Below are 12868 nucleotides of genomic sequence, written 5' to 3'. Positions count from 1 at the left end.
AATCCACTTCCGGGCCCACTTGGTGTGTGCTTGGGCTGAGCGTTGAAGCTTTCATGTGTAGAGACCTTTTCTGGAGTTAAACGCCAGCTTTCATGCCAGTTTGGGCGTTTAACTCTAAGTTTTATGCCAGTTCCAGCGTTAAACGCTGGAAATTCTGAGGCTGATTTGCCACGCCGGTTTGGGCCATCAAATCTTGGGCAAAGTATGGACTATTATACATTGCTGGAAAGCCCAGGATGTCTACTTTCCAATGCCGTTGAGAGCGCGCCAATTGGGCTTCTGTAGCTCCAGAAAATCCACTTTGAATGCAGGGAGGTCAGAATCCAACAGCATCTGCAGTCCTTTTCAGTCTCCGAATCAGATTTTTGCTCAGGACCCTCAATTTCAGCCAGAAAATACCTGAAATCACAGAAAAACACACAAACTAATAGTAAAGTCCAGAAAAGTGAATTTTAACTAAAAACTAATAAAAATATTCTAAAAACTAACTAGATCATACTAAAAACATACTAAAAACAATGCCAAAAAGCGTACAAATTATCCGCTCATCAGGTTACTAGCCAAACAGCTCGGACAAGTCAAGTAAGAGCAACTCGGGCATAAATGGATATAACTCGGACTAAACCATACAAGTATCAAAAGTCAAAAATGACAACAAAAGGAAACCCCAGGACTTACACCAAGGATCCAGGAGCATCTTTTGGAGGCAATAACAGAACAAGGTCACAGGAAAAATCTACAGCTTACATCTCGACACCCCAAACTGGAAAACAATTCTCCTTTGACAGTGACACTCCATAAAGAAAAGTTACAAAGTCACAAAAAAACCATCAAAAACTACCATCAGCATCGACAACAGATAAGAGACACAAGATAAGCAAACTATCAACATCAAATAGGCCATGCAAGAAATCATCAAAAGCGCAACCATTCTCAGAATCAAGCAGCTCATTATCAGAGGTAGTAAACAAATAGTTAAAACCCTAACTAGTAGGAAAAAAAGAAAAGGCTCATAAAAATGAAAGAAACTTTAGAACATGCAACGACAGTTAAAACGCAGCAAAAGCATAAAGATGCAAACTTTTCCTACAAATCAGACCTAAAAAGAACGGAAGAGAACCAACCTGCGAAAAGAAGGAGACGACGAACGCTGAGAAATGGAAGCAACAATGAGGCCGCGCTAAGACGATCACCTTTTCGAACAAAAGAATGAAGCACCAACAGTGGCCTCCGAGAGCAAGGATAAGTACGAAAATGTGAAGGGAAGATCGAAGCAAACAAAGGTGAAGAATCGCACGCGAACCAGAAAATGCAAGAATAGAGGGATGAAAGACAGAGTTTCGGGAAATAAGAGAAAAAACTGAAAGCAAAGTCTTTTTTCGCAGTTCAAAATGAAAAGAGGGAAACGACAAAAGGAGAATTAATGGGCTTTAAAAACCCTCGCACTTTCCCAAAGCAAGAAACGCGCATTTTAAAACAAAAAGGGCATAAAGGAAAACGCTTCACATTCAAGAAGACTTAGCCAAACAAAAATGCTGGAGCTCGGCTTCACCGAAAAGGATCGAAGTCTAAAGAACTCGACCTTAAAAAGACTGAGCTCAAGCAGGGGCACTGTTCATGTCCTGGGTCGAAGCTGTACGACCTGGGTTGGCTAGAGACAAGTCGACCGACCTGTTCAGACCCGGACTACCCGACCTCTTCTCTAAGAGGTCGGCCAAACCGCTATAGAGGCCCAAGGAGGCCCACATAGAGGAACACGACCCAAATCTAAAGGCAGCCCAAAGTCTAGAAAGATAAGGGCGGTTCCCTCCAAAAGATAAGATAACTTCTCTCAAAAGATAAGATAACTATCTTATCTCCAGAAAGGTCACTCCACACTATTATAAATACACAGGAGCACTCAGGTTAACTCATACTCTGATTCTACAAAAAACCTGCTTAATACCCTGGCTAACTTAAGCATTGGAGTCCCTTGCAAGTACCACCACCCTCTGGTGACGAAGGCTCAGCACCAACACCAAGTCCAACAAGTCGGACACAGCAGCCCCGGCCACCATCATCAAGTCGAACACAACAGCTCCGACCAGTACAGAAGATCTCGTCCGAGATCGACCTACAGTTTCAGGTAACCACGGAACAGCTGTGCTTTGTAAGTGACCAGATTTGAAGTTGGTGCAGGTACGCGAAGGTCATTGGGCAAAGCCTAAGGGCAACTATGTCTTGACACTCCAACAACGAAAAATGTTTGTAAATGGGTACAAGAGTTGAAAATGCCAGATGAATATGTTTTAAATTTACAAAGGTATGTCGATATCAAGGGAGGAAAATTGTTTGGGATGAAAACTCATGATTGTCATGTATTTATGGAGTGTTTGCTTCTGTCAGCCTCCAAAGATTGCCAGACCACGTGTAGAAAGCATTGACCGAAATAAGTCAATATTTTAGGGACCTTTATTCATCTACTCTTCGGGTTAGCGATCTTGTACAAAGAGAAGCTAATATTCCTGTTATTTTATGCAAGTTAGAAAGAACTTTTCCACCTGCCTTTTTTGACGTAATGGAGCATCTACCAGTTCACTTGGCATATGAGGCACGTGTTTGTGGACCAGCTCAGTATAGGTGGATGTATCCATTTGAGCGTGAAATAGGCACATATAAGAGATCAGTGAAGAATTGGGCTAGAGTAGAGGGTTCAATTTCTCAAGCATGCCTGGCTAGAGAGACATCAAGTTATTGTTCTTATTACTTTGAGCCACATGTCATGTCTAAGAGAACAAGGCTGAATCAGAATGATGATGGTGGTGAAAGTTCATCTGAGCCTACCCTTTCTATTTTTGATCAACCGGGTATTCCTTGGGGAGCCAACAAAGACAGATGGTTAACTAGTATGGAAATGAAAGCCGGTCACTTACATATCTTGTTGAATTGTCCTGAAGTTGATACATTTAGAAGACAATACGAGCAGATCCATAGGAGCGATAATTCTTTATCCAACTTTCCATCATGGTTCCATGAGCATGTAAGTTATTACATGTTGTTGACTGAATCAAAATATGTCAAAGTAAATCTTGTTTTTCTAAATACTATATTTTGTTTGACAAAATCAGGTAAAACATTCCAGTAATGGCATAACTTGTCCTCGTTTATTAAGTTTAGCATTCGGTCCAAAAACTAGGGCCACGAGTGTTGGTATGTTCAAGGTCAACATGTATAGATTTTATACTCCTGAGCATGCATGTGGAAAAAAGACAGATAATACATGCATATATGTTAAAGGTGATGGAGGGAATGATGCATCTGACTGGTACGACACTCTTAAAGAGATTTTGATTGTTGAATATCCAAGTCTTGTTAGTTTAAGAGTCACATTGTTTTACTGTGAGTGGTATGACCCTACCAGGCCTCGGGGAACGCGTAGACACAAAGACTACAAAATAATTGAAGTATTACCCACTAGGAGATATGGGAGTTACGATCCATTCATCCTTGCGCAAAAAGCTAGACAAGTGTATTACTGATGAGCAGATAATTTATATGCTTTTTGGTATTATTTTTATATAGTTTTTAGTATGTTTTATTCACTTTTTAGTACATTTTTATTAGATTTTATGTAAAATTTACATTTCTGGACTTTACTATGAGTTTGTGTGTTTTTATGTGTTTTTATATGTTTTCTGGCTGAAATTGAGGGACCTGAGCAAAAATCTGATTTAGAAGTTGAAAAAGGACTGTTGATGCTATTAGATTCTGAACTCCCTGCACTCGAAATGGATTTTTTGGAGATACAAAAGCCTAAATGACACGCTCTCAATTGTGTTGGAAATTTGATATCTAGGGCTTTCTAGCAATATATAATAGTCCATACTTTGCTCGCATTTTGAGGACGCAAACTGGCGTTCAAACGCCAACTCCCTACCCTATTCTGGTGTTAAACGCCAGAAACAGGTTACAAGCTAGAGTTAAACGCCCAAAACAGGCTAAAAACTGGCGTTTAACTCCAAGAGAAGTCTCTACACGTGAAAGCTTCAATGCTCAGCCCAAGCACACACCAAGTGGGCCCGGAAGTGGATTTCTGCATCATTTACTTATTTCTGTAAACCCTAGTAACTAGTCTAGTATAAATAGGACCTTTTACTATTGTATTAGACATCTTGAATGCTGGGATCTTTGATCAGTTTTATGCTATCTTAGACTTAGGGGCTGGCCATTCGGCCATGCCTGGACCAGTTTCACTTATGTATTTTCAACGGTGGAGTTTCTACACACCATAGATTAAGGTGTGGAGCTCTGCTGTTCCTCAAGTATTAATGGAATTACTACTATTTTCTATTCAATTCATGCTTTTTCCTATTCTAAGATATCCATTTGCGCACAAGAACATGATGAATGTGATGATTATGTGACGCTCATCACCATTCTTACTTATGAATGCGTGCCTGACAAACACTCCCATTTTACATGCAAACAAGATTGAATGCATATCTCTTAGCCTTCTGGTTCACGATCAGAGTCTTCGTGGTATAAGGTAGAATCAATTGGCAGCATTCTTGAGATCCGGAAAGTCTAAACCTTGTCTGTGGTATTCCTAGTAGGATATGGGATGGGATGACTGTGACGAGCTTCAAATTCGCAAGAGTTGGGCGTAGTGACAGACGCAAAAGGATCATTGGATCCTATTCCAACATGAGTGAGAACTGACAGATGATTAGTCGTGCGGTGACAGCGCATTTGGACTATTTTCACTGAGAGGACGGACGGTAGCCATTGACAACGGTGATCCCCCAACATACAGCTTGCCATGGAAAGGAGTATGAAGGATTGGATGAAGGCAGTAGGAAAGCAGAGATTCAGAAGGAATAATGCATCTCCATACACTTATCTGAAATTTCCACCAATGAATTACATAAGTATCTCTATCTTTATTTTATGTTTATTTATCTTTTAATTATCAGAACTCCATAACCATTTGAATCCGCCTGACTGAGATTTACAAGATGACCATAGCTTGCTTCAAGCGGACAATCTCCGTGGGATCGACCCTTACTCACGTAAGGTTTATTACTTGGATGACCCAGTGCACTTGCTGGTTAGTTGTGCGAAGTTGTGAAAAAGAGTTGAGATTACAATTGTGCGTACCAAGCTGTTGGCGCCATTGAGATCACAATTTCGTGCACCAAGTTTTTGGCGCCGTTGCTGGAGATTGTTTGAGTTTGGACAACTGACGGTTCATCTTGTTTGAGTCTAGAGTCAATTTCTAAGTTTGGTGTCAATTGCATGTTTTTAATAATCATCGCATTTTTCGAAAACTCATGCATGGTGTTCTCATGATCTTCAAGTTTTTCTTGGTAAGTCTCCTTGTTTGATCTTGTGATTTTCATGTTGTGAGTCTTTTCTTGTTTTTCATATGCATTTTTGAATTCATAGTGTCTAAACATGAAAAATTTCTATGTTTGGTGTCTTGATCTTCAAAGTGTTCTTGGTGTTCATCTTAATCTTCAAAGTGTTCTTGGTGTTCATCTTGACATTCATAGTGTTCTTGCATGCATCATTTGTTTTAATCCAAAATTTTTATGTCTTGTGTCATTTTTGGTGTTTTTCTCTCTCCCCATTAAAAAATTCAAAAAAATCAAAAAATATCTTTTCCTTATTTTACTCATAATTTTCGAAATCTTTGAGTTGACCTAGTCAAAAAATTTTAAAATAAGTTGTTTCTTGTTAGTCAAGTCAAGATTTCAATTTCAAAAATCTATCTTTTCAAAATCTTTTTCAAAATTAAATCTTTTATTTTTCCTTTGACTAAACAACCAAAAGTAACCATGAAAGATTGATTCGCTGACAAAAGTAACCATGAAAGATTAAAACTCCTAAGATACCCACAATTGATTTGCTCCGTTTGTCAAATGTGACCAAATGTTAATAAAATGTTATTAAATTATACAATGTGTCCACATCCATTGTAACGTGACAAAAGAATGCCTTACGTGGATTAAATTTTTTTTTTGTTAAAATTACATTTATTTAATTTCATTGATTTAGTTTATTAAAAAAGAAAACGTTACTCTTTGAAGCATTGAAATTAGAAGAACAGAAAGAGGTGTTAGCCCCTCCCTTTTGAGCGTGACATCAATCATGCCCTAACAGAGCAAGTTTTCATCTTCTTCTTCTCTAGCGTAACTTCACTATCAATTTGGTTTCAAGAACAATAATTACCACAATATTCAAACCATACAAAATTATACAGCTTAAACAGAGGAATAAGAATATAATGAAGTTACCACAAATCCAAACCCTATCAGAAATAACCACAACAACAGAATTAATTTTTTCACATTGAACGAACAACTCTAGAGCCTTAGCTCATAGAGGTTACAATCATTGAATGACTTAGTTCATAAAAGTATTACCTCATAGAGCCTTTTAAGTGTGACAGAGTTCGCCTATAAACACGCCGTTGGAGAAGTAGCAACCTCCTTCTCCAATGTTGTAACAGGAATTGAATCAGAGTACAATGGGAGTACGCTAGAGAAAAAGAAGATGAAAACTTGCTCTGTTAGGGCATGATTGATGTCACGCTCAAAAGGGAGGGGCTAACACCTCTTTCTGTTCTTCTAATTTCAATGCTTCAAAGAGTAACGTTTTCTTTTTTAATAAACTAAATCAATGAAATTAAATAAATGTAATTTTAACCAAAAAGAAAATTTAATCCACGTAAGGCATTCTTTTGCCACGTTGCAATGGATGTGGACACATTGTATAATTTAATAACATTTTATTAATATTTGGTCACATTTGACAAACGGAGCAAATCAATTGTGGGTATCTTACGAGTTTTAATCTTTCATGGTTACTTTTGTCAGCGAATTAATCTTTCATGGTTACTTTTGGTGGTTTAGTCTTTTCCTTTTATTATTTTCGAAAATTCTTTAAAATTAATTTTCAAAAATCTTTTTCTTAATTTAATCTTTTATTTTCAAAAACTTTACTAACAATTATTGTGATTGATTCAAAAATTTCAACTTTGTTACTTTCTTGTTAAGAAAGATTCAAACTTTAAATTCTAAAATCATATCTTTTACTTTCTTGTTAGTCAAGTCATCAACTTTAATCTTCAAAATCAAATCTTTCTAAATTTATTTTTCAAATCATTTTCAAAATAAATTTCAATCATATCTTCTTAATCATATCTTTTTCAAAACATATCTTTCTTAAACATATCTTTTTCAAATCATATCTTTTTCAAACTTTAATTTCAAAATATCTTTTCTAACTTCTTATCTTTTCAAAATTAATTTCAAAATCTTTTTCAAAACAACCTAACTAATTTTCTCTCTCTAACTTTCGAAAATTCCTCACCCTTTTTCAAAATTCTTTTTAATTAACTAATTGTTTTAAAATTTAATTTTAATTTTATTTCTTCTCCTATTTTTCGAATTCTAACTATATTTTCAAATAAAAACAAAAATATTTTCCTTTTTTTTCTTAATTATTTTCGAAAACTCCTCTCTCTCTCTCATCTCCTTCTATTTATTTATTTATCTACTAACACTTCTCTTCTACCCATAATTCGAACCCTCTTCTCTTCTCTCTCTGAGTTCAAATTTTTCTCTTTCTTTCCTCATTTTTATTCTTCTTCTCTTCTACTCACATAAAGGAATCTCTATACTGTGACATAGAGGATTCCATACTTTCTTTGTTTTCTTCTCTCTCATATGAGCAGGAACAAGGAAAAAGGCATTCTTGTTGAAGCTGATCCTGAACCTGAAAGGACTTTGAAGAGGAAGCTAAGAGAAGCTAAAGAACAACAATCCAGAGAAAACCTTACAGAGAATCTCGAAAAAGAAGGAGACATGGCCGAACCCAACAACAATGCAAGGAAGATGCTTGGTGACTTCACTGCACCAAATTCCAATTTCCATGGAAGAAGCATCTCAATCCCTGCCATTGGAGCAAACAACTTTGAGCTAAAGCCTCAATTAGTTTCTCTAATGCCACAGAACTGCAAGTTTCATGGACTTCCCTCAGAAGATCCTTTTTAGTTCTTAACCGAATTCTTGCAAATCTGTGATACTGTTAAGACCAATGGGGTTGATCCCGAGGTCTATAAGCTTATGCTTTTCCCTTTTACTGTAAGAGACAGAGCTAAAATATAGTTAGACTCTCAACCTAGAGATAGCCTGAACTCTTGGGATAAGCTGGTCACGGCTTTCTTAGCCAAATTCTTTCCTCCTCAAAAGCTGAACAAGCTTAGAGTGGATGTTCAAATCTTCAGGCAGAAAGAAGGTGAATCCCTCTATGAAGCTTGGGAAAGATACAAGCAACTGACCAAAAAGTGTCCTTCTGACATGCTCTCAAAATGGACCATCCTGGATATATTCTATGATGGTCTGTCTAAATTGTCTAAGATGTCATTGGACCATTCTGCAGGTGGATCTATTCACCTAAAGAAAATGCCTACAGAAGCTCTAGAACTCATTGAAATGGTTGCAAATAAACAGTTCATGTACACATCTGAAAGGAATCCTGTGAGTAATGGGATGCCTTAGAGGAAGGGAGTTCTTGAAATTGATGCTCTGAATGCCATATTGGCCCAGAACAAAATGTTGACTCAACAAGTCAATATGATTTCTCAGATTTCTCAGTTCATGTACACATCTAAATTTCTCATGGAAGGATCAACAAAAGCCTTAACAAGACTTTAACAATAATAATGGTGGAAGAAACAGGTTTAGCAATGGCAAGCCTTTTCCATCATCCTCTCAGCAACAGACAGAGAATTTTGAGCAAAACCCATCTAGCTTAGCAAACATAGTCTCTGATCTATCTAAGGCCACACTAAGATTCATGAATGAAATAAGGTCCTCCACTAGAAATTTAGAGGTGATGAGCGGATAATTTATATGCTTTTTGGCATTATTTTTAGGTAGTTTTTAGTAGAATCTAGCTATTTTTAGGGATATTTTTATTAGTTTTTATGTAAAATTCACATTTTTGGACTTTGCTATGAGTTTGTGTGTTTTTCTGGGATTTCAGATATTTTCTGGCTGAAATTGAGGGACCTGAGCAAAAATCTAATAGGAGGCTGAAAAAGGACTGCTGATGTTGTTGGATTCTGACCTCCCTGCACTCAAAATGCATTTTCTGGAGCTACGAAACTCCAAATGGCGCGCTCTCAATTGCGTTGGGAAGTAGACATCCAGGGCTTTCCAGCAATATATAATAGTTCATATTTTATTCGAGTTTAGATGACGCAAACTGGCGTTCAACGCCAGCTCCATGCTGCATTCTAGACTAAAACGCCAGAAACACGTCACAAACCAGAGTTAAACGGCAAAAACACGTTACAACTTGGCGTTTAACCCCAAGAGAAGCCTCTGCACGTGTAAAGCTCAAGCTCAGCCCAAGAACACACCAAAGTGGGCCCCGAAAGTGGATTTCTGCATTTAGACTTATTTCTGTAAACCCTAGTAACTAGTTTAGTATAAATAGAACTTTTTACTATTGTATTATCATCTAGGAATTAATCTTTGGACGTTTAGTTCTTAGACATTAGGGGCTAGCTATTTGGCCATGCCTGGACCTTTATCACTTATGTATTTTCAACGGTGGAGTTTCTACACACCATAGATTAAGGTGTGGAGCTCTGCTGTTCCTCGAGTATTAATGCAATTACTATTGTTCTTCTATTCAATTCAACTTATTCTTATTCTAAGATATTCACTGCACTTCAACATGATGAATGTGATGATCCGTGACACTCATCATCATTCTCACCTATAAACGCATGCCTGACAACCACTTCCGTTCTACCTTAGATCGAGCGCATATCTCTTAGCCTCCATTCCGAAAGATTGGAGTCTTCATGGTATAAGCTAGAATTATTGGCAGCAATTCCTAAGATCCGGAAAGTCTAAACCTTGTCTGTGGTATTCCGAGTAGCATCTGAGAGGGGATGACTGTGACGAGCTTCAAACTCGCGAGTGTTGGGCGTAGTGACAGACGCAAAAGAATCACTGGATTCTATTCCGACATGATCGAGAACCGACAGATGATTAGCCGTGAGGTGACAGCACATTTGGACCATTTTCATTGAGGGGACGGGAGGTAGCCATTAACACCGGTGAAACCCGAACATACAGCTTGCCATGGAAAGAAGTAAGAATGATTGGATGAAAGCAGTAGGAAAGCAGAGATTCAAAAGGAATACAGTATCTTCATTCGCTTATCTGAAATTCCCACCAATGAATTACATAAGTATCTCTATCTTTATTTTATACTTTATTTATTTTTATATTTTCGAAAACCATTATAACCATTAGAATCCGCCTGACTGAGATTTACAAGATGACTATAGCTTGCTTCATACCAACAATCTCCGTGGGATCGACCCTTACTCACGTAAGGTTTATTACTTGGACGACCCAGTGCACTTGCTGGTTAGTTGTGCGAAGTTGTGAAAAAGAGTGATATTACAATTGTGCGTACCAAGCTGTTGGCGCCATTGAGATCACAATTTCGTGCACCAAGATTTTGGCGCCGTTGCCGGGGATTGTTTGAGTTTGGACAACTGACGGTTCATCTTGTTGCTCAGATTAGGTAGTTTTTCTTTATTTTGTTTTCAAAAAGTTTTCAAAAATCTTTCAAAATTTTTCTTTGTTTTCGTTTTTTTAAATAATTTTCGAAAAATCCACAAAAAAATTTTAAATCATAAAAACAAAAATATTTTGTGTTTCTTGTTTCAGTCTAGTGTCAATTTTTAAAGTTTGGTGTTAATTGCATGTTTTTTAAAATTTATGCATTTTTTTGAAAAATTCATGCATGGTGTTCTTCATGATCTTCAAGTTGTTCTTGGTAAGTCTTCTTGTTTGATCTTCATATTTTCTTGTTTTGTGTCTTTTGTTGTTTTTCATATGCATTTTTGCATTCATAGTGTCTAAGCATGAAAAATTTTTAAGTTTTGTGTCTTGCATGTTTTTCTTTTCTTGAAAATTTTTCAAAAATAAATCCTGATGTTCATCATGATCTTCAAAGTGTTCTTGGTATTCATCTTGACATTCATAGTGTTCTTGCATGCATCATGTGTTTTGATTCATAATTTTTATGTTTTGAGTCATTTATTTTTTTTCTTTCTCTTCATTAAAAATTCAAAAAAGCAAAAAATATCTTTTTTCTTATTTTACTCATAAAATTCGAAATCTTTGGGTTGACTTAGTCAAAAATTTTTAAATTAAGTTGTTTCTTGTTAGTCAAGTCAAGATTTCAATTTTAAAATTCCTATCTCTTCAAAATCCTTTTCAAAAACCAAATCTTTTTCATTTTTTTATTATTTTCAAAAATTTTTAAAATTGATTTTCAAAATCCTTTTCTTAAATTTATTTCATGTTTTTCAAAAACTTTACTAACAATTAATGTGATTGATTCAAAAATTTTAAGTTTGTTACTTTCTTGTTAAGAAAGGTTCAATCTTTAAATTCTAGAATCATATCTTTTAGTTTCTTGTTAGTCAAGTAATCAATTTTAATTTTAAAAATCAAATCTTTTTAATTTCCTTTTCAAATCTTTTCCAAAACAAATCTCAATCATATATTTTCAAATCATATCTTTTTCAAAATCAATCTCAAAATCTTTTCTAATTTTTTATCTTTTCAAAATTGATTTTCAAATCTTTTTCAACTAACTAATTGACTTTTTGTTTGTTCCTTATCTTTTACAAAACCACCTAACTACTTTCCTCTCTCTAATTTTTGAAAATCACCTCCCACTTTTTCAAAATTCTTTTAATTAACTAATTGTTTCAAATTTTAATTTTAAATTTTATTTCTTCTCTTAATTTTCGAAAATCACTAACTATTTTTCAAAAACAATTTTCGAAAACTCTTCTCTCTCTTCTCTTTCTATTTATTTATTCATTTACTAACACTTCTCTTCATATTAAAATTTGAACCCTCTCTTCCTCTCTGTGTTCGAATTTTTCTCTTCTCCTTCTTCTATTCTTTTCTTTTCTACTCACATAAAGGAATCTCTATATTCTGACATAGAGGATTCCTCTTCTTTTCTGTTTTCTTCTTTTTCATATGAGCAGGAGCAAGGACAAGAATATTCTTGTTGAAGCAGATCCTGAACCTGAAAGGACTCTAAAGAAGAAGCTAAGAGAAGCTAAAGCACAATAATCCAGAGAAAATCTTACAGAGAATCTCGAAAAAGAAGACATGGTCGAACCCAATAACAGTGGTGGAGGCGCAAGGAGGATGCTTGGTGATTATACTACACCTACTTCCAATTTTTATGGAAGAAGCATCTCAATCCCTGCCATTGGAGCAAACAATTTTGAGCTGAAGCCTCAACTAGTTGCTCTAATGCAACAGAACTGCAAGTTTCATGGACTTCCATCAGAAGATCCCTATTAGTTTTTAACTGAGTTCTTGCAGATCTGTGATACTATTAAGACTAATGGAGTAAATTCTGAAGTCTACAGGCTCATGCTTTTCCCTTTTGCTGTAAGAGACAGAGCTAGAACATAGTTGGACTCACAACCTAAAGATAGCCTGGACTCTTGGGATAAGCTGGTCATGGCCTTCTTGGCCAAGTTCTTTCCTCCTCAAAAGCTGAGCAAGCTTAGAGTGGATGTTCAAACCTTCAAGCAAAAATATGGTGAATCCCTCTATGAAGCTTGGGAAAGATACAAGCAGTTGACCAAAAAGTGTCCTTCTGAGATACTTTCAGAGTGGACCATTTTGGATATATTCTATGATGGTCTATCTGAGTTCTCTAAGATGTCACTGGACCATTCTGCAGGTGGATCCATTCACCTAAAGAAAACACCTGTAGAAGCTCAAGAACTCATTGACATGGTTGCAAATAACCAATTCAT

Source organism: Arachis stenosperma, chromosome 9 (genome assembly GCF_014773155.1).
Source record: "Arachis stenosperma cultivar V10309 chromosome 9, arast.V10309.gnm1.PFL2, whole genome shotgun sequence".
In the NCBI taxonomy this organism is placed as follows: Eukaryota; Viridiplantae; Streptophyta; class Magnoliopsida; order Fabales; family Fabaceae; genus Arachis; species Arachis stenosperma.
Note: the sequence above shows the minus strand (reverse complement) of the source record.